At 36.0% G+C, this 27,857-nt stretch overlaps 1 pseudogene; it reads right to left on the bottom strand.

Moving 5' to 3' along the window:
* Positions 1–392: 392 nt before the first annotated feature.
* The window catches only part of LOC102844748, a 41,979-nt pseudogene continuing 14,514 nt past the window's right edge, over positions 393–27,857 (bottom strand).

Raw genomic sequence — 27,857 nt, 5'->3', positions numbered from 1 at the left:
AGAGACTGCCAAATACAGCCAGAAACGCACAATCTGAAGAGAATAAAATTGATGAATGTGACCTAATTATTAAATCCCTGTGTGCATCAATAACTTTTTCCAACAGAGTCAAAAGAAAACCCACCAACTTGAAACAAACATTTGGCAATACCATCTCAGAAGAGTCTCATAACAAAAGTTTATACATTTATCCAGGACCTCCTCAAGAAAAACACCAATAACCAAATTATGAAATGGGCAAAAGACATGGAAAGAAAATACATGAAATACAGAAAATACATGAATGTGTTCCAAATAGATTGGTTTGAGTATTGATTAGTTGGGAGAAGGTAACAAAACTTGGTAAAATTATTTCAACAGACAAATAAAAAAGAAAAAATTCTTTATTATTTTTAAGAAGGGCTACCCTGTAAAGCAAAATAAAGGACATTCCTTTTGTCAATTTATGAAGAACAGTTCAAATAAAGGAAAAAGTGAGATCATCAAGGGTAAAAAAACTAAGGTGCTTTTCTGGGTACGTAAATTGTTCTTGGTCTTATTAAATAGCTCTTATAAAAAGTCATTCATTTCAAAATAATGATAACCCTGTGTGTGCAAAGTAGAATTTTTGCTAGGAAAGAAACAGTTTACTTTCTTATTGAGTGTAGCTTTATAGGTGAGCATTTTAAAAAAATAAGTGAACAAAGGAAAAAAGGAATGGTAGAACTAAAATAAGGGAAGTGAAGGAGGGGGATGAGAGCTAGGTAGAGAAACGAGTAGAATGAGAAGAGTTTATATATTCTAGGAATAAATGTTGTTGTTGATTGCCTTTGAGTTGAGCACCACATACAGCGACTTGAAGCCCCTCTACAACTATCAATATTTATCAAAGTTCATAGAGTTTCCAGAGCTGACAGGACCAAATGTTCTTGAGATTTGAAAAACGAACAGTATATAATGATTTTGAGTGTTGGTTAAAGATGTCAAAAAAATCAGTCCTGATTCACAGCAACTGTATACACAATAGAAAGAAATATGACCCAATCATATGCCATCTTCAAAATCACTGTTGTGTTTAAGTCTATTCATTGTTGCAGATACTTTGTCAATAATTTGGTGTTGCTATTGTGTACTGTAGAGTTTGAACCAACCCATAGTTGACGCTTTGGTGGTTGGCTCTTTCCCGCTCTCTCAGTGGTAGTTAATTCCATTGAAGGAGATTGTTTCTTTTTCTCCAGCAGAGCAGCTGGTGGCCTTGAACTGCATATCTTAAGGATTGCAGTGCAGCTTCTCACAATTAGATCACCAGAACTCCTTTAACATTCAATAAAAGGTCAAAGAGGCCTTATTTACGCTACAATTAAAATTACATGTGTTCTTATGTGTGGGTGTTTGTGCACATTGTTGCTGTTTCTATTGAGTCAACTATAACTCAAAATGCGCTATGGGGGGGAATGTAGAATGATGTCTTTATGATGGGAATAGAAATGTATATACTAAGACATCTTCTAACAAAAATAAATTAGCAAATAACATTATTAATGATAGTAAATGATATTGTTTAAGGAACTAATGGTACATGAGGGTGGCCAGGTCTGATTTCTGCCTGTTTCATAAAGAGGAACTGTTCCCTTCAATAAAATAACTACCACACATTCTCCTCACCCTATTTCTACAGAATATTGGGTCTATTTATTGTTGACTCACAGATTTCACTCACACTTGTGGAGTTTATTAGGGAAATGGGTCGGGGAGTGAGTTAGGCAAAGAATATCACACAATGTAAGTCCAGATTTAGGTCAGCAATCCCAAACCAGATTAACAAAACACAATTCCTCAACTAGTGTCAGTCTGGGGTCAGTTCAGGAGCACAAATGCGAGAAACCTCTGGTTTCCTCAATTATTCAGCAAAATTTATCTCAGAGCTGTTATAAGTAATCTTTTCCAGGTTTCAGCTCAGCAAGAAAAATCTTTAACGGTGGTTCCAAACTCAGAGTTTCTCTGATTATACCTGGCCACAGTCTCTGCACAGCAGTGCCACAGTCTTCATAATCACTTCATACTGTTCATATGTTGTTGCTCTTTTTCACAGTGTGCAAAGCACTTTCTTATATTGGCTGTTGATGATTTGCAAGACAATATATCTGTAATTAAGGTAGTGGGAGACCAACAAAATGGCTAGAAAAAAGTGGTATATATCTAATTTTAGCGTTGATAAAATTAAGCATTATGAAAACTCGTCCTTATAACCTGTAAATCAAAGCTCAATTTAAGCATTACCTATGGTACAATGTTTGCTTTCTAAGTGAAATAAAAATAACCAAAATATTCATTTCTAACTTTAGTAATAAAAATATATGTGACTAATATTTCTTTTCTCCATTTATTATAAGAAAGCTTATTGGTTCAATTATTAATTTCCCCATTTATATTGAAGTATAATCAATTCCATAGAGTAAGTTCTTTGTGTTTCATTAATAGGTTATTTGAATTTTCTTCATTTTTTGCTAATAAGATTGTATTATCTGCATACCACAATTTGATGATGAATCTTCTCCAGCCCTGATACCACTCTCTTCATCTACTCTAGCTACTCAGATTATTTACTCTGCATACAGAAGATATAAATTTGATGAAAGAATATAACCCTAACACATATTTTCCCTAATTTTGAATTATATAGTATATTTTTGTTTTGTATAATAGCTGTTTTTAATATATGTGTAGGTTCCACATAAACATATTTTAATTGTTCTTCAATTCTCATTCTTTTCAAAGGTGTCCATAATATATTATAATCTACACAATCTAATGTCTTTACATAGTTTATAAGATATATATTTTATATTATTTGCTTTAAGCTAGGTTCAACCTGACATTAGCAATAACACCTCATTCTGAATCCAGCCTACATTTCCAGCAGTTTCCTGCTGAAATACTGCTCTGGTTGTTTTTAATTTCTTAATTTTGTGGGGATCCATAACCAATAGCCATGGAGAAAATAGTAAAAAAAGGAACAACTTATCACCTAGAGCAAATCTACTGTCAAGGAACTTGCTTGCTGAAACTCAAGAGGACTTGAAGCAAGAGTTATAATCTAGAAGCAAAGACTAGAACCTTAAATATGGATTATGCATCAACATAAACAAAACAAACCCTTTAACAGCTAGATTAGCAAATTATGTCATGTTAAAAGAAGGATATTGTCAGAAATGTCATACTGAAATCCACAGTCAACATACATGGAAGCAGCGGTCACACATTCTTTCTGCCCCCTTTATGTGACTCTTGGCACCAGCATCCAGGAAATTAAAAGATGTATTTTGATGGGAAAGTCTGCTGTTGGGGACCTCTCCAAAGTACTGAAGAGCAGTGGTGTCTCTCTGATGACAAAGGTGTGTCTGACACAGACCATGGTCTCCTTCTTCTCCACCTCCTATTCTTTCAATTTTTTCTGATGCACCTCCATGAGAGTTGGAGGTTTCTTCATGGACTTTTCTCCAGCTATGTCACTTGGTATACATTCCTCTGGATTAGCAATCTCCTTCCCAGCTTCTCCAGTACAATAAGAATACTTTATAAAAGACTGATAACATTTGTATCCCCATCGGCCTTCTTTGCAGTAAGATCCCCAGATATGTGTGTGATTGTTGATCTTTACATCCTCCTCATATTTGGAGCAGGCAACATCTTGCTCCTGTCCTTTGATAACTGTCCCATGTCTTGATTATTCCACATCCCCAGTCTGAGCTAAAAGAAGTTCTGCTGGTGGAGCATCCAGATGTTCTTGGCCACCATGCTTTTCCAGGATACTTTCTTTCTTCTGTTCTTTGAAATCTTCTTCTTTAACTTTGAATGATTTATCGAATAGCTCTAACTTTGTAGGATCTGCCTGAAGATGCACGTTAGACTCATATCATAGATCTTCCCAAGCAAAGAGCTCTGTCTGAGCCTCTCCTGCATAACTAACTTCATCTGGATTCTTCCCTGCATTTGCATAGGTTTTCTCTCTCATTGCTCTAGTTTTGGGATCACAATAAGCAGAATTTGCATCTAAATTCTGCAAATATTTTGCCCGTGTATTCTCTGATTCTGAGATTTCACACAGTAATTCATCCCTTGGAGTCAAAATTTGTTCTAACATGTCAATATCATCTGTATATTTATCTTCATCCTCATCTTCGCTGTTATGTTCTTTTTCCATCTGAGAATTTGGTTTCTTCTTTCCCCACCAGTGTTTTGGGGAATTAGCCATTTTCCTGAAGCTAATTCTTGTAGTTTTTGGGCTTTCATTCTTTGTTTTACCGTATCATCTTTGGCATATTCTTCTCCAATTGTCATGTGTTCTTCTGGATAGTAGCCATTCCACTGATCCCTTTTCCCCGTCATAGTCAAAGGTCATCCGAGGCTGGGCATGCTCATCTGGACGTAATTAGTACTTGTAAATTTTGCTCCAACTTGCATAGGTATTTCAAAGCAATCTTTCTTTTTGTGTGTCATGGCCCCACAATTTTCACATGCACCTTTGTGATACTTAGTAGTCATGGAATTCTCTTCTACACCCATCTTGTACCATTCTCCAGATGACCTATATTGCCTCTGTTTCTCTGGCTGACGTCTTTGGTGCTATAATGTAGGTCTTTTTAATGGGTCAGTATACCATGGCACTGAGGAAATATACTGAAGAATATGAGGATTATTGTGTTTCCTTCTTCATCTACTTCAACAGGAGCATTACCCAGTTTCCACACTTCTTCTAGCTCTTGCTTCTTTCTCCAGTCTTCCCCGGCTATATTCTTTGGTTCCTCCAAAGAATCCAGACAAAGGGGCAGCATTAACAGCCTCCACAGCTGAAGCTGACGTGGTTACGTGGTTTCCCCCAACTCATCTGCAGTGAAGGCCAAATCCAGACCACAGGGAATAAAAGGCAATGTTTACTTATGGACTTTACGGGATCCATCCTTATCATTCTGACATAATTTTTTTTCAAGCGTGATGTCACTCTCCAAGGAGTAGCCTATTCTACCAACATCCTAAAACTGTTTGAGAGGAAGCTTTATCATCTTTGCCTCCAAGAAGTACTCTGGCAGCTCCTTCTTCTATACTTATCTATTAGTTCTTTTGTCAGTCCATGAGATATTTAGTACTCCTTTCCAACATCACAGCTCAAATGCATAAATTCTTCTTCTGTTATGCATATTAACTCTCCAGCTCTGAGGAAATGCAAGTGACTGACAGGACTATGACCTACATTAGGCACACTTTAGTCCTCAAAATGACATGACTACTTCTCGTCATCATTAGAAGAGATCTCTGAGAATATTAGAATAAGAGATGCAATACATCTCTTAATCTCAAGACTGTTGCTTCCAAATGTATTATTGATTATGGATCCAAGTAAGATATAGTCGTTGACAGTTCAGTGTTTTCTTCATATATCATGATGTTGCTTATTGATGCAGTATTAAGAATTTTTGTTTTCTTGATGTTAATACTCATCCGACACACTGGCCCTCAGCCTTAGTAATCCATATTGAAGACTATAGTTTTTCTCTTGTGCAGTGAGTGCTTTATGTTCTCTTCACTTTCAGCAAGGAAAGTTGTGTCATCTGTATAATACAGGTTTTTGATGAAACTTACTCCAGTACTGGTTCTATATTCTTCTTTATAGAGTCAAGCTTTATAGATAAACTGCTCAACATACAGATTGATTAGCTATGAAGAGATGATACAGCCCTGACACATACCTTTCCTAGCTTTAAGCCAAGTTGAGTCCCTTTGTTTTTCTGCTTTGTTGTCTTTTAATCTAGGTGTAGGCTTTGCATGATCACAATTAAGTGTTTTGGTATTCCTTCTCAAAATTAGCCATAATTTGTTATGATTCCCACAATTAAATGCCTTTGTGTAGGCTATCATACACAAATAGACATAATTCTGCAGACAGAGATAGAAATCATGTCCAAGGCTATATTGTTTTGTTAAAAAGAGGTTTAATTGACTAGAAACTGTCCTGCCAAGTCATAGGCACACAATTTGAATCGATCAGCTGTTCTGTGGGCGAAATAAGGACAATATTCTCCCATGTGATCTACAGTCTCTGAAACCCATGGAGTGGCCACTTATGAATCAGTTCTGACTTGATAACACATAACAACAGCCTATACCACAAAACTTTGAAAACAGCTACTGAATCAACTGACTATAAAAGATTAATATTTGTTTCCATTGGAAAAAAAAGGTGACCCAACAGACTGTGGAAATTATCAAAGAGTATCTAAAATCAAATCCAAGTAAAATCTTATTAAAGATTACCAAAACACAGCCAGAATAATGCATTGGTTGGGAATTTCTAGAAATTTGTGTTGGGCTCAAAGGACGCCAGAGCATGAAGAATATCATAGCTGATGTTGGATGGATCTTGACTGAGTGCAGAGCATATCAGGAAGATGTCTCTTTGCATTTTATTGATTATAAAAGTCTTTTACTGTGTGTATCATTACAAACTATATATAACATTAAGAATAATGGGAATTCTAGAACATTTAATAGTGCTCGTATGAAACCTGTACACAGATCAAGAAGTAGCTCTCTGAACAGAATAAGGGAACACTGCATAGTTTAAATCAGGATGTTAGTTTGAGTGAAATATCTCAGTCACAAGTGGAAAAATACTTGATAATCCCATTATTGTAAAAACAGAAAAAAAGAAAGGGCAGGAAAAAAGAGAGCAAAAGAAATAAATGGGTAAATAATAAATACTGAACTGGAATTAGTTAAAGGAAGGACATTATGAAAGGAATGGAGGATTAGAAACTATGTATATGATAATGGTTTTAACAGGGGAATATGTTTAAGGGGAAAGGATGAAGTTTATATGAATGGATGAATAATTTTGAAAAAAATAAAAAATCAAGAATGGTATAAATCAGAATTATAACCTCTCTCTATACCTAGTCAGTCTGAGGATTTGAGAAACTGGACTAGATGAAGAAGAATGTAATATTAGGATTGAAGGAAGACTTATCAGCAACCTGTGTATTCATATAGCACAACCTTACAAAAAGTGAAGAGGACTTGAAGAACTTCTTGCTGAATGTCAAAGACTACAGTCTTCAATATGAATTACATCTGAACATTAAGAAGATGAAAATCCCCACAACTGTACCCATGGGCAACATCAAGATAGATAAGAGTTTGCAGTTGTCAAGAATTCAATTGCATTTGAATCCATAATCTACACCAGTGATGGTACCAGTCATTAAATAAGCAGATTGCTTTTGGGGAAAAAATATACTGTCAAATACCACTCCAGTGTGCTACAGAGCAACTACATCAATTTGAAGAGTAAGGTGCACCTGACCCAAGCTTGTATTTTTATCTGCTTTCCATCCATCTGAAAATTAAACAGTGAATAATGACACCTTTGAAGTGTGGTATTGGAGAAGAGTATGGACTATCCCGTATACTTCCAAAAGAACAAACAAGTTTCTCTTAGAGGAAGTGCAGTGGAGATGCTCCTTAATTTCAAAGATGGTGAAACTTCATCTCACATGTTCTTGGCATGTTGTCTGCAAAGGGAGCTGATGTAACATGAGGGTGGCCAAATATGATTTCTATCCACTTCATAAAGGCGAACTGTCTCCGTCAGTAATATCCATTGCAGCAAACAGATAGCTGCTGGGTCAGACATGCCGTGCTTCATGTTCCTACACCTATTTCCACCAATCACTGGGCTTGATATTTGTTGTTCACTCACATATTCTACTTACAGTTGTGATACCAAGAATTGAATTTGTTATGGAAATAGGGTGGGGAATAGAGAGATAAATAATATCTCACAATACAAGTCCAGATTTAGTATAGCAATTCTAAGCCAGATTAACAGTAAAACACGTTTCCTTAATTAGTGGTTTCAGTTCAGCAACATAAATTCAAGAAGCCTCTAGTTTCTTCAATCATCCAGCAAGGTTTGCCTCAAAGCAGTTATAAGTCAATTTCTCCTTCAAGCATCTAGAAAGAACAGCGAAACCTTTAACTGTGGCCAGCACAAATGCAAGAAGCCTCATGTCATACCTTGCTGCCACAGTTTCTCCTTAGCAATATTACAGTCTCTCTACCACCATCACCAGAATCTTGCCACTAGGGTCTTGCTCTCATGAGGGTCTTACTCCAGTCTTTCTCAAGACTTGCCACCCAGTATGGGAAGTATTCTCTCTCTTATCCTAATGCCACAGCTGTTGATGATTTGCAAGCCCATACATTTAAAGTATCTGGAGACCAGAGAGGGCTAAGGTAATGTATAAAAATATCAACTTGAACAATGAATTAATAAATGATTAAACAACATGGGGGATACTAGAGTATAATAGATACTAGTATACTGAATGAAATTTCTCAGTTACAAAAGGAGAAATATTGTATAACATTACTATTATAAAATAGGACAGACTGGTTGGGGTGGGCAGAGCATGAAAAAGAATGAGGGATGGATAGAGAATGAGAAAACAATGAAAAATAATGAACACTGCAGTAGAACAGGTGAGAAGAAGAACTATTCAAAAGGGATATATGAATAGGGATTATTTGTATGACAACAACTTGGAACAAGGGGTGCATTTCTAAGTGGCCTGGGGGAGGAGTAGGACAGGGGAGGAAAAATGTGCAAAAAGAGAAAAAAAGTAAAGTGTTTTTTTATTTAAAAATTAATTTTAAAAAAGCCCACTTAAGTAAGGCTAACACTGCATTGTCAGAAGGGACCAAACTTGAGGGGGAAAAAAATTTCAGGCTGGGAAAGTTGCAAGATAAAAAAAAAACACGAAGACCATCTTAAAATTGATTGTCTCAGTGACTATAACAATTATTTAAGCATATTAGAGATCTTGAGGATAGAATAAGATAGGAAAAGGTTAAAATTAATTATTCTTACAGTTGGTATGAGCCAAAGTTAACTCCCTGGCACTTAACAACAATACACAGAGAATGACAGATATAGAAGGTGTGAGGTGAGGATGTTAGGTTGCAAAGCAAACATCAGAGACTCAGATCCATTAGATGCTCTGAGGTAGTAAGAGGAATCAATCTATTTCCATCAAAGTTTTGTAGTCTCAGATGTTGAATAGAGGGTCTCTGTGAATCAAAATCTATTTGACAAAAGTGAGAGGGAGATTGTTGTAAGTTTAGTAATTGATTATTTGTTCCCATATAACATGTATATAACAGAATGAAACTTTATCCTGTCAGTGCCATCTTCATGATAGTTGATAGGTTTGGTTCTGCTTTAGCTTTTGAATCAATATGTTTCATTCAGTGTTTTCCTGATTTTCATTGACTTTTGCTCTGTCAAGCATGTTATCTTTCTTCAGAACTGATCTTTCTAAGCTAAATTCTCAACTATACTCTCCTATGAAAAGCAATTAGGCTTGTACATCTTTTAAAAAATACATTCTTAGAATAATTATGTTTGCAGTCCACATTATATTCAGTATTCTTCACCAACACAACTGAAATGCATAATTTCTTTCTTAGTTTTCTTTATTTATTATACATCTTCCTCATTTTTGAGGGAATAGAAATGACCTTGGCCTGGAAAAAGTGTCCTTTAGTAATCAAAGTAATGTCTTTGGTTTTTAATACTTTAAAGAGACATTAAAAAAAAAAGACCTTTTGTAGCAGATTTTTTCAATGACATTGATTATTAATAAAAATAAAATCATTGATAACTATAATTTCTTCATTTATCATATGTGAAGATTTAATTTTCCCACATTCAGATTTTTTAAAAAATTTAATCTTTTTGGATTACTCTGATTTATTTACAATGTTTGAATACATTGTTTTCCACAAAAGATTCTTTTCATTTCCTTCACCCTACCCACCTTATGATAAACGCCCCATTCCCTCATCCTCACTTCTCTATTTCCACCCTCCCTCCCATCTTGGATCTTCATACTTGTTCTACAATAGTGGTTTTGTAGCACATTTAGATTTTATTCATAAATAAACCTGTAGTCTTTGACCTTAATCAGTAAGAAAGTCAAGTCCTTTTCTTTTTTGGCAACCAATGTTGTGTCATCTGTATAGTTCAGATTGTTAATGAGTTTTCCTTCAATTCTGATGTCATATCCATCCTTACATAATTCTCTTATTGGATTATTTTCTCAGTATGTGGATAGACTAAATAGGATTAAAAGACACAGTCTTACTCCTGCATACGATTTTTAATTTTGAACATACATGTACACACATGGATGCTGGGAACCCTCTCCTAGAGACACATACTTTATTTTTTGCCAATTTTTTTCCTAATGTAAATAGTGCAGCAATAAACATGGGAGTATGTTACATGCTGTTGTAGTTCTTATTTCTTTGGGACATATAAGTAGGATTGCTACATTAAATGGTATTGCTGGGCTCAAATGTCTAGGGTAATCTGTTTTTGTTAGTGGTTATATCATTTCACATCCCACCAGTAGAATATGAAAATTCCATTATATTCACTCCTTCAGCAGCATTTGTTGTTTGATGGCTGATTAAACATGTGCTGGAGCAAGATGATCTCTCAATGTTGCATTGATATTTATGAGGAGGAATGCGGAATCAGGATTGGAGGAAGACTCATCAACAATTTACGTTATGCAGACAATACAACCTTGCTTGCTGAAACTGAGGATGACCTGAGACGCTTGCTGTAGAAGGTCAAAGGATTGTCTTCTTCAATATGGAATTGGAGCTTAACATCAAGAAGACAAATATTCTCACCACTGGCCCAATTGGCAGCACCAGGATGGATGGAGAAGAGATTGAGGTTGTTAACAATTACAGCTTGCTCAACTCCACAATCAACACTCTTGGCAACAGCAAGCAGGAAATAAAAATATTAATTGCATTGGGAAAATCTTCTGTTAGGGACCTCTCCAGAGTACTGATAAACAATGATATCAGCCTAGAGACTAAGTTTGCCTGATCCAGTCCATGGTCTTCACAACTACCTGCTATGCATCGGAGAGCTGGACAATAACAAGGTGACAAGAAGAACAATCAACACCTTTGCAATGTGGTCCTGGAGAAGAGTCTTGAACATACCATGTATAGCCAAGAAAACAAACAGCTCTGTCTTGGAGAGGGTGAAACCAAGTTTCTCCTTGGAGGCTAGGATTTTGAAGTTCTGTCTCACATACTTTGTGTATGTGGTCAGGAGAGATAGGTCCTTGGAGAAGAACATCATTCTCAGAAAGGTAGAGGGACAGCCCAGGAGAGGAAGACACCAGATGAGATGGATTGATACAGTAACTGAGACATGAATGTTGTCAGAATTAGTAAGACTGGTTCATGACAGGAAAGAGTTCAGAGCTGCTATTCAGGAGATTGCTATGGGTTGTAGGTTACTTGACAACACATAACAACAACAAAACAGCCAATGTTTTTGAGCATTTCCTTATGTGTTTCATTGGTTATCTGAATTTTTTTTAGTTAAATTTCTTTTCATGTCTTCGCCAATGTTGTAAATGGGTTTTTATCTTTCTATTGTTGAGATTTTGGAGAATTCTATAAATTTTAGAGATAAGCTCTTTGTTGGATGTGTCATTGCCAAGTATTTTCCCCAATCTTTTAGAAAAGTTTCCTTTTCACTCAATTTGTGAAGTTTTTTGATGGGTAGAAGGATTGAATTTCTATGAGTACAAAAATGAATATATTTAAAATTTTTATAAAACTGCTTTTTTATGAGATTTATTCAATTAATATTTTTTAGTTACTGTTGGAATTGTTCATAACATCCTTTAATTTTGCTAATATTTCATTCAGTCTGTTGTTTCCAACACTGTAAAATACCCTGGTATAGATTCACTTTATTTTGTCTATACTCTTATCCCTGAATATCATAAAAAAATTTGCATCAAAATCCTAATATAAGAAATTAATCTGGTGTGCTGTTCAAATGCACCAGAAGCTCTGCTGGAGAAGGAGGGATGATATCCTCCTGTACCTGTCAGATGTGATCTGATGGTACACACACAAAAATAATAAAATTTAAAAAATTAAATAGAAATTACAGTATTCTTTCTTAAATATGTGTCCTTTTGGTTCTAGTTTTGTTGGTATTAGAATTTCTTTTGAAGTTGCAAGCTCATATACTGTTGTTGTTGTTGTTGTTGTTATGTGCCATCACATCGCCTGCAACTCATAGCAACCCTAACAACAGCCCTAAACCCTGCTCTATCCTGTGCTTATCACTATCCTATCACTGTCTCTGACACACCTACCCCCATAACCCTAGTCACTAAATCAATCCACCTCATAGAGGGTCTTCCTCTCCTGTGCTGTCCCTCCACCCTCCCAAGCATGATGTCCCTCTCCAAGGATTGGTCCTACCTTGCAACACGTCCCAAGTATGTTAGATGAAGCTTCTGAATCCTTGTCCCCAAGGAGCATCCTTGTTTAACCCTCTCAGGACTAACCTGTTCATTTTCTTGGCACTCCATGGTGTATTCAATACTCATCTCCAACCACAGCTCAAAGGCATAAGTTCCCCTTCTATCTTCCCTAATAATTGTCCAATTCTTTGATGCATAGCAAGTGATGCAAAGACCATGGACTGTATCAGATGCACCTTAGTCTCTAGAGTGACATCATTGCTCTCCAGTACTTTAGACTCTAACAGCATATTTTACCATCCCAATCTACATAACCTTAATTTTCACAAATAATAAACAAATTTGAAGAATAGTCATACCAGTTCATATTTCAGCAGAACATATATGAATAAATTAAGTCTCATGAGTTTCTGGTGAAGTCTGCTGGTGAAGTCTTAGCTCTACAACTGTCAATAAATTGTGCCTATTTTTCTTTTGGAGACTTTTTTTCTTGTTGATTTGCAGGAGTTCCTTATGAATTCTTGGTAAACACGTAAACTCAAACTTAGGGCCATCAAATGTGTTCTTACTCACAGCAGCATTCTATCAGTTTTCCGAAGCTGTACATCACAACAGAAGGAGACTGTCCCTCTTTTTCCTGCAGAGTGACTGATGGATTTGAATAGTCATAAATACACAGCCTTTGGGATAGCACTATTGGCAATGGGTCACACCACTGGAGTTTCCTCCTTAGTTGATATTGTTTTTGTTATGTGCCACTGAGTCACTTGCAACTCATAGCAACCTTACGTAAAGCAGCTGTGAAGCCTGCTTTATCTTTATCTCATTGTCTTCAACACTCCTACAGCTACTTTCCCAGTCACTGAATCAATCCATCTCATCCAGGGTCTTCCTTTCTTGGACTGTCCCTTCACTGTTTCAAGAATGATGTCTTTCCCCAAGGACTGGTCCTTACTTGCAACATGCCCAAAATATGTCAGACAGAGCTTTAAAATCCTTGACTTCAAAGAACAGGTTGGTTTCACCTTCTCCAAGACGAACCTGTTTGTTCTCTTGGCAGTCCATGATATGTATGTTCAATACTCTTCTCCAGCACCACAGCTCAAAGGCATTAATTCTTCTTCTATCATCCTTAGTCATTCTACAGCTCTCTGATGAACAGCAAGTAATTGCAAAGGCCATGGCCTGGCTCAGGTGCACCTTAGTCTCTAGTCTTCAGTACTCTGGAGAGCAGTGGTGAGAATCTTTATTTTCTTGTTATTGAGCTTCAATCTATAGATGATATTTGTTGTTGTTGTTAAGTGTCATTGAATTGAGTACGACTCATAGTGACCTGTGAACACAAGATCTAAATGCTGTTCTATCCTGCACCATCCTCATAGTTCCTGACACATTAGAGACCATTGAGGTGATCATCATGTCAGTATAACTGGTTGAGAGTCTTCCTCTCCGTTGTCAACCCTCTACCCTTCTTCGAATTATGTCTCTCTCCAAGGAATAGCCTCTCCTAGCAATATGCCCAAAAGTGTGAAGTAATGCCTCATTATTCTTGCCTCCAAAGAGCACTACAGATGCATCCTCTCCAAGACATATCTGTTCATTCTTTTAGCCCTCCATATGATGTTCTGTGCTCTTCTCCAACACCACAGCTCAAAGGCATCGATTCTTTCCCCCGAAATCCTTACTCATTGTCTAGCTCTCAGATGCATAATAAGTGATCAGAAAGATCATGGCCTGAATCAGATACACCTTAGTCCTCAAACTGACATCATTACTTCTCAATAATTTGAAGGTCCCTAACTGCAAATTTTCCCAGTGCAATGTGTCTCCTTACTTCCCGACTACTAGTACCAATGGTGTTAATTGTGGATCTAAGCGAGACGAAGTTGGTGACAGTTTCAGTCTCCTTTCCATCCATCATAATGTTGCCTATATTGAAATGCAATCCATACAGATGGCTACATACCTTGATATTCTGCAACAAGTGCTTTAAGTCTATGAAGAAAGCAAAAGATGATTACAAAATCAGAGGAGTAAGAAAAAAATCTAAATGGATGTCAGAAAAGACTCTAAAAATTGCACTGGAGTGTTGAGAAGCCAAAACAAAGGGACAGCATGGGAGGACAAAGCAAAGTAATATAATGGAATATGTAGAGAGTTGAAATTGGAGAATAAAAAAGGAAGAACTCACTCTGCCTTTTCCAAGCCTGGAGAACTGAAAAACGAATTTAAACCTTATGTCACACGTCTCATGTATATGAATGACCCAGAATACTTCAAAAGAAGATAGATGGAGGGAATACATAGAATCACTGCACTGGAAAGAACTGATTGACATTGAAAAATTTCAGGAAGTACCATATTAACAGGAGCCAGTGGTAATGAAGGAGGAAGTGGAAGCTGCATTGAAGTTATTGGCAAAAATAAGGCCCTAGAAAATGAATGAAATATAAATGGACTTATTTCAATTAATAGGTGCAGTTTGGATGCACTCACCAATCTATGCCAGGAAATTTGGAGGACAGCTGTTTGGCTAATGGATTGGACGAGAGTTGGTATTAGCTATTGCAAATACCTTCTTTGGTTAAGCCACTTAGGTAGTGATTTTGTCTGATAATGTAATTATAGGAAAACAAATTATTATATTGAGTATAACAAAATATATGAGATTTTAGATTTGTGTCTTCAGCATATTCGCTTTAAAATTTTACCTTTTTTATTAAATTATTTTAAACATATCTAGCTTTCTTTGTAGGCTTAAACAGGGTTGCATTCTGTTTTTCTACATAAAGTTAGCAACTTTTACAAAATCCACTAACAGTCTGCCCTTTTATCCCTGAGATGACACAACCTTGCTTGCTAAAACTGATGAGGACCTGAAACACTTCCTGCAGAAGGTCATGGATTGTGGTTTTCAATATGTATTGAAGTTAAATATGAAGAAGACAAGGATTCTCACCCACAAAGCCAATTGGTAGCACCATGATAGAAGGAGAAGAGGCTGTTAAAATTTTAGCTTGCTGGGCTCCCCACTCAGCACTCTTGGCAGCATCAGTTAAGAAATTAAAAGATGAATTGCATTGAGATAATTTGCTGTCAGGGACCTCTCCATGGTACTGAGAAGCAACAATGTCTGTCTAGAGACTAATGTGCACCTAATTCAGTCCATGGTTTTGCAATCACTTGCTATGCATCAGAGAGCTTGACAATGACTAAGGATGACAGAAGAGTTGATTTCTTAGAGTTGTGGTGCTGCAGAAGAGTCTTACCATACCATGGGCCACTGAGAAAATAAATAGGTTGTCTTGGAGAGACTGAAACTGAGTTTCTCCTTGGAGGCTAGGATTTTGAAACTCCTTCTCACATACTTTGATCATGTGGACAGGAGAGACCAGTCCTCGGAGCTGGAAATTATGCTTTGATGGGTAGAAAGACAACACCTGAAAGGAAGACCCCAGATGTGATGGATTGATACAGTAACTGGGGCAATGGGATAAGTGTGTCAAAGTCAGTAAGACTGGCTCAGCACAGGACGGGCTTCAGAGATATAGTACACAGGGTCACTATGAGTTGCAGGTGACTTGACAGCACATAATAACAACAGGAAACCATTTGTATATTTCATTATGATTTTTATGAGGACCTCTGCTGGCCTCGTGGTAAGAAGCAGCACTGAAATCCTAAAGACATGAGGTTTGTATCCTCCACTGTTCTACAGGAGAAAGGTAGGCAATCTCCTCCTATGTGATTAACTGCTTCTGCAAATAGCCAGAGAGTCAGCTCCAGGTACAACTCCATGCTACACAACAACAATAACATCATATCATGTCTTTTATATCATCAGAATAAAAGGGTTTATTTCTAAGGTATTTTAACATATAGTAAGATCCATAAATAAATGAATATTTTTATTACTCGTCATTAAGGTTGAATTATTGACTTGTGGCCAACATTTTTTTTTATATAAACTTTAGAATACGATTCCTGACATCAAAATACCAGTTGAAAATTTTAATGCAGATTGCAATGCCTCTGTAATATAATTCTAATTTATGAAAGAAATATTTAGAAAACAAGAAAAATAGAGTACTTATAAGGAATAGTCTCTCTAACTAATCCTCTTAGGCCAAAAATTCTCTGAATATGACAATATTCTTATTATAAGTTAATATACCTGGAGAAGAAACAAATACTAAAGTAACAAGTAGTCAAAGTGACCTAAAGCCATAGTATTCACAATTGCTTGCTACACATAAGAAAGCTGGACAGTGACTAAGTATAATAGACAGATAATTAATGCCTTTGAGCTGTGGTGCTGGAGAAGAGTATTGAATATGCTATAGACTGCCCAGAGAACAAACAGGCTTGTCCTGGAGAGGGTAAAACTAGGCTGCTCCTTGGAGGCAAGAATTCTTCATCTGACGTACTTTGGCCATGTTGCCAGGAGGGTGGAGGGACAGCACAAGTGAAGAAGACTTCAGTGACTGGAGTACTATGTGTGTCAGACAGAAGGTTGACACAGGAATACAGCAAATTTCAGGGTCATTGTAAATAAGGTCACTTTGAGTCACAAGATATTTGATAACTTTAACAACAACAACAACAACAACAACAAATATTTACTTTTATATTGGATAAGATTCAAAAGTTTATCACATTGAGAGTTTTTCTCAGAAGTATTGTGATATGAAACTTCTAAGACTTGCTAGCGATTTTTGAAATAATGTTTTACTTGTTGGAATTTAAAAAGACAGGGCCAAATAAATATATAAAACATAGGAAAAAGAAGAGTTATTTATTACAGAGTATAGTGATAATAATATAAAGACAATTAATAAAGAATTAAGTAACTGTATGTTATCATAGAGATCATTATATGATTATTTTAGCTAAGTGCTTGCTGCAGAATATCAAGGATTTTAATCTTCCATATCATTTGAAACTCAACAACAAGAAGACAAAGATCCTCACCACTGGGCCAATTGGCAGCACTATGATAGATGGAGAAGAGACTGAGGTTTTTAACAGATACAGCTTGCTCAGCTCCACAATCAACAGTCTTTTCAACCAGCAGTCAGGAAATCAAAAGACGAGTTGCATTGGGTAAATCTGGATGTTGGGGACCTTTCCAGAGTGCTGAGAAGCAATGGTGTCATTCTAGAGACTAGGATGCTCCTGTTCCAGTCCATGGTCTTCACAATTACTTGCTATGCATCAATGAACTGGACAATGACTAAAGATGACAGAAGAATAATTACAGGTTTGAGTTGTGGCGCTGGAGAAGAGTTTTGTACATACCATGGACCACCAAGAAAACATTTAGGTGTGTCTTGGAGGGGGTAAAACCAAATTTCTTCTCAAAGGCTAAGATTTTGAAGCTTTGTCTTACATACTTTGAGCATGGAGCCAGGAGGGACCGATCCTTGGAGAAGGACATCATAACTTGAATGGATGAAGGGACAGTGCAGGAGAGGATGATCTTGGATGAAATGGATTGATACAGTGACTAGGATAATGGGGATAGGAGTGTTGGAGTCAGTGACAGTGGCTGAGGACAGGGCAGGCTTCAGAGCACAGAGTCATTATATGTTGCAGTCTCTTTGGCAGCACATAAGAAGAACAACAATGAATATTAATCTAAGGTCTTTTAGTTATGTAAGTTATAAAACTATAAGCATATCTTTTTTATTGCATACCACTTTATTGTAGCTATTGTTTGTCTTTGAAGTTAAGAGTTTGTGGCAACCTTGAAAGTCTTGCTATCAGCATCTTTCTATTTATAGCTTAGACTTACATTTTGGAATTTTTTTCACCATTTCAGACTTTTCATAATGCTATTGCTCATTTATAGACTACAGTATAGAACGAACATAAGTGGTATGTTCACTGGGGAAAAAAGTCGTGTGACTAATTTTATCACAATATTACCGTTATTATAGCAACCTGGAACTGAAATATCTTTGATGTATGTCTTTGTTTAAATACACACTATTTTTCTGTATATTGTTACAATTAGAATGCTATTAGTATTTCTTACCATTAAGAATTTTTATTTTAATTTATACTTAAATATAATTTTTATAATTATAAAACAAAACTATTTGCATCCCAATAGTATAACCTGGATATATTAAAAAGCATATTTGAAGAACTTCAGAAAGTTCATCTTTAAAATTAAGCTCCCTCCACATTTACTGGCTAAATATATATATAAAGAATAATTTATGTTTGATAGACTATTTTGATTATAAGAAAATGTGTTAGAACATCTGTAACATATTATTTTCACTGTGTAAATTTCATACAGTATATTAAAAATTGAGACATTATTGGAGACGAAATTAACATATTTAAAATGAGCAATACATTGGAAGTTGACAACAGCTCTATCACATTTTTAAATATTTAGTCATACCAATTGAACATTACTTTTAGCTAAGAGTTGTCTAATAATTAAAGCAAAAAGAGATGTAGTCAAATATTTGCTGTTTCTAGAACATTTTATGCATTTTTCAGGCAATCCTTTCTGAAATAGGGAATGAATAACAAAATAAGCTTTGTTCTTCATAGATATGTTCTAAAAATACAGAAATATTAATCTATGAGCTTTTAACATTAAACTGCGATTTAGTTATGTCTTTGAGTTACAAATGAGACAGCCTGTCTATAGGGAGCTATGATAATATACTCCCTGTTTTATTACTTTCTGATGATCTATTTTAATGTGGAGATAAAGGATAAAGTATCTAAATAAATTGACAGTTAACATGTCCCCTAGGTTCTTTTCTTTAAATATCAAACATCTCAAGTGGCCTTTTAGTTAGGGTTGAATCAAAATAATTTTATCGTTGAATTCTCTGACTAGTGTTCAAGGTTCAAATATGCTGGATTTTTTTTTTCTTTTCTTTCACTATTCGAAGAAAAGGAGCTCAGTTGATGTAGTTGATAGCAATTTTCATTGTTAACCCAAAAGCTGTGTGTCTCCTAACAGTTCAAATCCACTAGTGACTTAAGAGAAAGACAGGTAATCTCCTCCTGTTGCAATCAACAACCTTCAGTTTGATAAAGGGTCACTATCAGCCATACCCATTCAAGGGTAGTGAGTTCTTGAGGATTAGAAGAGCTCTCTGGAAACTATTTCTGTAAGCATACCATGAGATTTCTACACAGTTTTGTAACTTTTCTCTTTTCAGGTAAAATTGAGAGAGAAAGGATATGGGATATGTGTGTGTGTATACACACACACACACACACACAGTGACACACATAATACGTTATCTAGAGAGCACACTGAATTAGATTCCTAGCTCTGACATTTAATAGCTAAATAATCTTCAATATCTCCATTAATCAAATAACATCCATATGTGTTTATAAATTTGTTTTTAAAGTTAGAAGAGAAAATAGAAATGCCGATCTAGCAGAGTAAAGAATTTAAAATGATGAAACTTGTTTTTATCATGTATCTAATTCCTGATGCTAAAACTGTATTCATTGCATGGAATGAATGAAAAAAAAATCCTTGTCGAAGAATGATCACTGAGGCAAAGATTACTGGTGGGCTACCTGATACTGTTTTCTTATTTATTAAGACAAAACCTTACTTGTGTTCAAGGTGACTATGGATTTAATTTAAATTAAAATACCTGCCTTTCTCTTGCAGCAGGGATAATATCATGACTGTACTAGCTAATTATACATAAAGGAAAGATATAAGTTTATAATTTTGGAAAATCTTTTAGAGAGTTAGCTTTCTGTTGTATGTAGAATACAAACGTGAGCCTCCAAAAATCTGGTTCATAAATATGTAGTTTTATAAATATCACTGCTGAACATGCAGACCTCAATTGGCTGGGGAGGGGAAGGATCTACCAAGTAGATATAGAAAACTAAGAACCCTAGACCAGCTGCAATAAAACATGTGAGGTAATTTTTTGGTTTGCAATAAAGACCATGTGATAATATAGGATTTATAGGTAGTGCAATTGAAAGAAAATAGTTAAGATTACGGGATTTTTTGTTGTTGTTGTTTGAAAGGAAATAATATCGTCCTAACTTTCACTATTGGCTGCAATCAAACTTGAGTGAGTTCCACAATTTGGCATTTTCAGGGTTGATAAAGATTAAAACTTGTAAAGGTTATTGTGGTGGTTTTGAAACTGCAGCCTTTAGAGACGATAATAATGGAATCAGAAGTTTTCTCCAAGTGCTTTAAGTGTTCTTCACTAAACAAAAGTAAGAGTTGGCAACAGAAAGCTTATTTTTCCAAATTGCTTTAAGGCAGCTCTATTAAGCTGAGGGCTAGAGAAAGGACAGAGGCCTGTAGGAAAATAATGAAGTCTTCAAGCTTAAAGGTTATAATATCTAGACAAGTACTCTGGTTGTGGGCCTGTAGCATTAACCAGAAATGTTTAGTTCTGCTTTAGAGAAAGTCTTACATTCCTACTCTGGTGAACTCAGACTATCTTCAGTGAAACAAACATGGACAGACCAATAATATACTTAAGACAAAACCAGTTTGTACCTTATAATCTTTTCCCCTTAACTGTAAGAATATACTCTCCATTTTAAGAATCTTCTTTTCTCTCCACTATAATAGCGACTATATTCTAGTTGATTTTACTGGTTGTCATCAAGACATTTCCAATATATGTATATATATAAAATCAAAGTGTCACTAGTGTAAGTGCCGAGATGAAGAAGAGGAATTTCTTAACATGTCATATCCAATAATCTTGCCTTCTATCTAAACGTGTCTTAATTCCTAAATTACTTTTATGCCAGCTCCATCATCTCCTTCGTCTCTCGCAATTCATTTTCTGAAATCCCCTTAAATGTTCCAAATAAGTCGAATGTGTATATGCTACTTCGCTAAATAAGATATATACAATGAGGAAACTTCTTCTCATGAAACAATTCAGGATCCACTTAATGGAGAGTAAACTCCATAGATAGAATTGCTGGATTTAGCAAATAAAAACCCAAGATACCTAGACAAATTTTAATTTTATAAAATAAGAAATTGCAATATTCAGGATATATTTATACTTAACCAAGTTTTCGTTGGTTCACTGGGGGCTTATTTAGAAACCTTACCATAACACTCTCAAGTCCCCTTCCATCACATCCTTCAAGTGTCTAGTATTAGAACTGCAATTTGGCTACTTGAAAACTGTATGATAAATTGAATATCCATAGTCTCAGCTATAAAATGGGGGTTAATATGAAATTTACTGATAAAATTGTTCTAGATTTAAAAAAATGATATAATACATGTAAAATCTATACCATAGTTTTTAATGTGCCATAAAAGATGATACACTTTCAAATCTAAACACACTGTGAATCAATTAAAACTAACTCAAGCTGACCTTACAGTAGGTTTTGGAGGCTGTGAATTACAAGGAAGATTTTTTTTCTTTTTCCCCCCACTAAGTTATGGTAGATTTAAACCAAGTTTCACATGAGCAGGACAACTCCCTATCAACTATGTTACCAGGTCTCCCTAATACACTTTAGATATTATTACTGAAGATAATTGAAACATGAGAAAGTTCACTCATTTTATTCCTGGTATTACTTTTATATTTGTCAATGTTTTCCTTTAGTCTACTTTGAACAGTCCCATTACCTGCTTTTATGATTTCAGGGGTTATTAGAAATCTAGTAACATTTTCTTAGCTTCTGTTAAGCACACTGATTCTTTTTCTCACTGTACAGTTATAATTTTAAGTGAGGGCAAACATATTGGGTGAACATATTCTGATAATGATTCCATGTTTATGCAATGATAATTACGAGTTTGGCAGGAGATGAATGACAGGTTAAATAATCTTCTTTAATGTTGTATGTTTAATTGATTTTTTAAAAAATAATCCATCAGACTAATGTAAAAATTTAAGATACCTAAGGCATCAATAGTTAGAAAAAGTAGTGTTTTGAGCATTTACCAATTATCTTCTGAGCATTTCCTATAGGAATAGTTATATAGCACCATTACTTTAATTATTACTATAAACTCAACAAAAAGGATACGAAATACTTGCTGCAAAAAGAACAAAGACTTTAATATGGATTGCATCTCAATGTCAAGAAAACAAAAATCCTCATCACTGAACAGATAAGAAACATATCGATAAATAGAAAATAATGAAATTGTCCACGAGTTCATCTAACTTGGATCCATAATTGACATTCTTGGTACTAGCAGTCAGGAAATCAGGAGATGTATTGCTTTGGGCAGATCCACTATAAGAGATCTCGCCAAATTATTGCAGAGCAATGATGTAATTTTGAACACTAAGGTGCGCTAGATTCAGATCATAGTTTTTTCAGTCTCTTGCTATGCGTCTGAGAGCTGGACAGTGAATAAAGATGATGGAAGAAGAATTGATGCCTATATATTGTGGTGTTGGGGAAGACTACTGAACGTCTCATGGAGTGGGAAAAGAACAAGATATGTCTTGGGGAAAGTGTAACCATAATGCTCCCTCGTGGTAAAGAGGGCAGTCTGCCTATTTTTCTCCCTTTTAGGTACTGAAGAATTTGAAACACTAAACTTTCTGTTAGCAGTGTAATCTATGGAGACCAGCCTTGACTCCATACACTTCTAGCTTTACTCCACTATACATTCCTCCGTATTTATCGTGCACAGAATTTTAAATTACTTCACAAAATCTCGTTTTACAAAATATTGAATTAAATCATCTACTAAGTTATGGATTCTTTCCAAAACAAATGTCTAAATTATGATTTTTTTCAAGACAAATATCTTAATGGATATTTTTTTCAAGATTACTTTGACCTTGTGATACCAGAAATCTTCAATTTTCAGGAGAGAAATAAACTTGAATTTTATGTTAGGCTTTAAAATGGGGAAACAGATGGCATTGTTTCTCATTTTTTCTTTCATTTGCATCAAGGCAGTAACTTCTGATTTAATTTGCTAAGAAGAATTTTCTGAAAATTCAAGACGAGTAACAAAGGGAATTGCCTTCACACATGTGGCACAGGAGCAGGGATTTCTAAACTAATTAAAAACACTTGAAACAAGGTAGTTTTTAGTCAAAATAACTTTACTATACAAAGTGGTGAGGACTGCTTTTGGCTTTTTTTATGTGTTAATTTGTATCTTTCATTACAATAAGAAGCATATCATAAATTATATTAAATATTAGTAAAATGAAAAAGGTAATTGTTTTGCTGGAGCAATCCTCAGACTTTGGCTGGAGAAGAGTACTTAAAATACTCATATTCAAGTTCAAATTTAATCTGAAGAAAATCAAAACAAGTCCACAAGAAGCAAACTACAACCTGTAGTCTATTCCACATGAATTTAAAAATCATCTCAAGAACAGATTTGAAGCATTAAACACCAAGGATCAAAGACTGAATGAATTGTGGGATGATATTAAGCATTTAATTTGTGAAGAGATTAAAAAATTGTTACAAAGAAAGAGAAGGAAGAAAGTACCAAACAGGATGTCATAAGAGATTCTGTAAATTTCACTAGAGCATTGAGAAGTCAACACAAAGAGATGTTGAAGTAAAAGAGAAGAGCACAGAATATCTCCAAGGACAGCTGGAGTAAATAAAGCAAGGTATTGTAGTGGACTGCACAAAAATCTAGAACTGGAGAATAAAAAAAGAATAACTTGTTCAACATTTCTTTTTTTTTTTTTTGTTCAACATTTCTTAAAGTGAAAGAGCTAAAAACAAATTCCTACTTTGTGTTGTAACACAGAACAACTCTATAACGCTATGAGAAAAAAATCCTTAAATTTTCCTTGAAGAAAGAAGGTGGAGGGAATAAATGGAGACACTGTAAAAAAAAGAAAAAATGGCTGAATCTGAAATATTTCAGGAAGTAGCATACTTGGACTGCCAAGAGGCAGTCGTCAGAACAGAGCAAGGAAACACCGCATGGTTCAAAATTGGGAAGGGCGTGTGGCAGGGATGTGTCCTGTCTCTATATCTTTTCAACCTGTATGCAGAACAGATTATCCAGGAGGATGGGCTCTATGAGGAGGAATATGGAGTCAAGATTGGTGGAAGATCTATCAACAATCTGCGATATGCAGATGAGCGGAAAGTGAGGAGGAGCTGAAGCCCTTGCTGCAGAGGGTCAAGGACTGCAGTCTTCAGTATGGATTGAGGCTCAATATTAAGAAGACAAAGATTCTCACCACTGGGCCAATTGACAGCATCAGTATGGATGGTGAACAGATTGAGATTGTTCACAGCTTTAGTCTGCTTGGCTGCACAGTCAGCACTCTCGGCACCAGTAGCCAGGAAATTAAAAGACATATTGTGGTGGGAAAGTGTACTGTTAGGGACCTCTCCAAAGTACTGAAGAGCAATGGTATCTCTCTGGAGACTAAGGTGCGTCTGATACAGGCCATGGTCTTCGCAATCACTTGTTATGCATCAAAGAGCTGGACAATGACTAAGGAGGATAGAAGGAGAATTGATGCCTTTGAGCTGTGGTGCTGGAGAAGAGTATTGAGGGTACCATGGACTGCTAGGCAAACAAACAGATTCATCCTGGAAAGGGTTAAACCTGGCTGCTCCTTGGAGATAAGGATTCTGAGGCTCTGTCTAACATACTTTGGACATGTTGTAAGGAGGGACCAGTCCTTGGAGAGGGACATCATGCTTGGTAGGGTGAAGGGACAGCGCAGGAGGGGAAGGCCCTCTATGAGGTGGATTGATTCAGTGATGGGCAATTGGGATAGGTGTATTGGAGATGGTGTGATGGGCACAGGACAGAGAGAAGTTTAGGGCTGTTGTACATAGGGTTGCGAGTCGCAAGCGACTCGATGGCACATAACAACAACAACAGTATATGATAAAGAATCAATGGTGATGAAAAATGCTCAAGCTATATTGAAGGCACTGGCAAAACCAACCAACCAAACAAACAAACAAACAAAACCAAAATAAAAAAAGAAAAAAAAACCTCAAGGACCCAGAAATCGCGGATATACCAATTGATAATGTTCCAAACAGCAGAAACAGCTCTAGGTGTGCTTGCCAGTCTTTGTCAGAAAGTTTGGAAGACAGCTATCTGGCCAACTAACTGGAAGAGTTCCATATTTATTCCCATTACCAAGAAAGAAGATTCAACAGAATGTGAAAATTATAGAATATCATATGTGAATATTACTGCAGATCATCCAAAATGGTTAAAATAGTACTTGGACAGAGAGAGAACAGACAGAAGTTCAAGTTGGATTTAGCAGAGGTTTTGGCACCAAGGATATTATTGATAATGTCACATATTTTTTTGTTGAAAGCAGAAAGTATCAGAAGACTGTCTATTTGTGTTTTATTACTGTTCAAAGGCATTTGACTTTGTGGATCATAACAAGCTATGGCTAACATTGAGAAGAAATGGAATTCAGAACACTTAATTATGATTATAAAAAATCTATACCTAAACTAAGAAGTTGTTGTTTGAACAGAGCAATAGAATGGTTAAAAATTGGGAAATAAGTGTATCAAGGTTGTATCCTCTCTCCGTACTTATTCAATCTGTATACTGAGCAAATAATTCTAGAAGCTGGATTTTATGAACAGGAGTGTGCCATCAGGATTGGAGGAAGGGTCATCAACAACTTGTGTTACGAAGATGACATAATCTTGTTTTCTGAAAATGAGAAGGACCTGAAACCCTTGTGGCAAAAGATCAATCCATATTGCAGTCTTCAGTATGGATTACATCTCAACATCAAGGAAAAAAATAATTCTTACCAGTTGAACCAATAGGCAACATCATGATGAAAAAAAGACTGAAACTATCAATGATTTCATCTTGCTTGGATCCACAGTCAACACACTTGGTATCCAAAGTCAGGAGATCAGAAACTATGTTGTCATAGTTGTTCAGTGCCATTCAGTTTAGTAGGACTCATAGTGACTTTATGAACAGCAGATCTGAAATCCGCCACTCACAACTTCATTGACACACTTGAACTCATTGCTGAAGTCATTGCGCCAATACATCTAAGGACCTTAATCTCTTTTGTTGATCCTATACTGCATGGTTCAAAATTAGGAAGGGAGTGTGTCAGGAATGAGTCCTGTCTTCATATCTTTTCAATATATGCAGAACAAATCATTCAAGATGCTGGACTTTATGAAGAGGAATGTGGCATCAGGATTGGAGGAAGACTCATCAACAACCTATGTTATGCAAATAACACAACGTTGCTTGCTGAAACTTAGGCTGACTTGGAACACTTGCTGAAGAAGGTCAAGGACTGTAGTCTTCAATAGAGATTGAAGTTTAACATCAACAATACAAAGATTCTCACCACCATGCCCACTGGTAGTACCATGATGGATGGAGAAGAGATTGAGATTGTTAATAGCTTCAACTTGCTTGGATCCACAGTCAACACTCTTGGCACCAAGAGTAAGAAAATCAAAAGGTGAATTTCATTAGTTAAATTCAATGTCAGGGACCTTTCTAAAGTACTGAGAAGCAATGATGTCAGTCTTGGGACTAATGCATGCTGGATGCAGGCCATCGTCTTCACAATTACTTGCTATGTATTAGAGAGCTAGACAATGACTAAGGAATACAGAATAAGAAGTGAAACATTTGAGTTGTGGTGCTGGAAAAGAGCCTTGAACATAATCATAGACTGCTAAGAAAACAAATAGGTCTGTCTTGGAGAGCGAAAACCAAGTTTCTCCATGGAGGCTAGGATTTTGAAACTCTATCTCACATACTTTGGGTATGTGGCCATGAAGGACTCTTCCTTGAGGAAGGATATCATTCTCGGAAAGATGGAGGGACAGTGCAGGAGAGGAAGACCCCAGGTCAGATGTAATCACTATGAGACTCAGATGACCCGAGGGAACATAACAACAACAACAACAACAAGTGTGATATCCTTCTCCAACACATATTCTCTCCTAGCAATATTCGTATATGGACAAAGCATTGTGATCTGTTCTTCCAAGGCAGTCTTTATTATCTTTGCCTCCAGGCAAAGTTTTTAGATCAGCTTCTTTGGTCAACACCACCCATTGCTTGGCCTCTTAGGTTGGAGAAGCATAGACCCAGAAGCCATTTCAATGGGCTTGGTGACAAAAATGAGGCTGGAAAGAAAGAGAGAATTTTATACAGTCAATGATTTATTAATTATAAATGCTTTTTTATAAGACATATGCACAGTGACTATACACAAGGACTTCACCTGATGGTCTGCACAAAAATCACACTGAGTATATTTGTAGAAAGAATCCTTGGAGAAGCTCATTATCAGCTATGAAAAGTAGGTCAGTTGCCGATTGTGGAACAGGCAATCAACTATCATATGCAAGTTCAATCCGAAGCTAAAGAAAATCCACAAGAACCAAAATTTGACCTTGAGTCTTTCCCCCCTGAATAATGAAAAATCTGTCTAAAGAAGAGATTTAGCCCTAAGAGAGATGCAAATTAAAACAACTATGAGATATCATCTCACCCCAGTCAAAATAGCAAAATTTAACAGAACA

Source organism: Elephantulus edwardii, unplaced genomic scaffold (genome assembly GCF_000299155.1).
Source record: "Elephantulus edwardii isolate Elephantulus edwardi_28Jun2011 unplaced genomic scaffold, EleEdw1.0 scaffold00404, whole genome shotgun sequence".
Classification (NCBI taxonomy): domain Eukaryota; kingdom Metazoa; phylum Chordata; class Mammalia; order Macroscelidea; family Macroscelididae; genus Elephantulus; species Elephantulus edwardii.
This window is presented reverse-complemented; position numbering and strand designations above follow the sequence as displayed.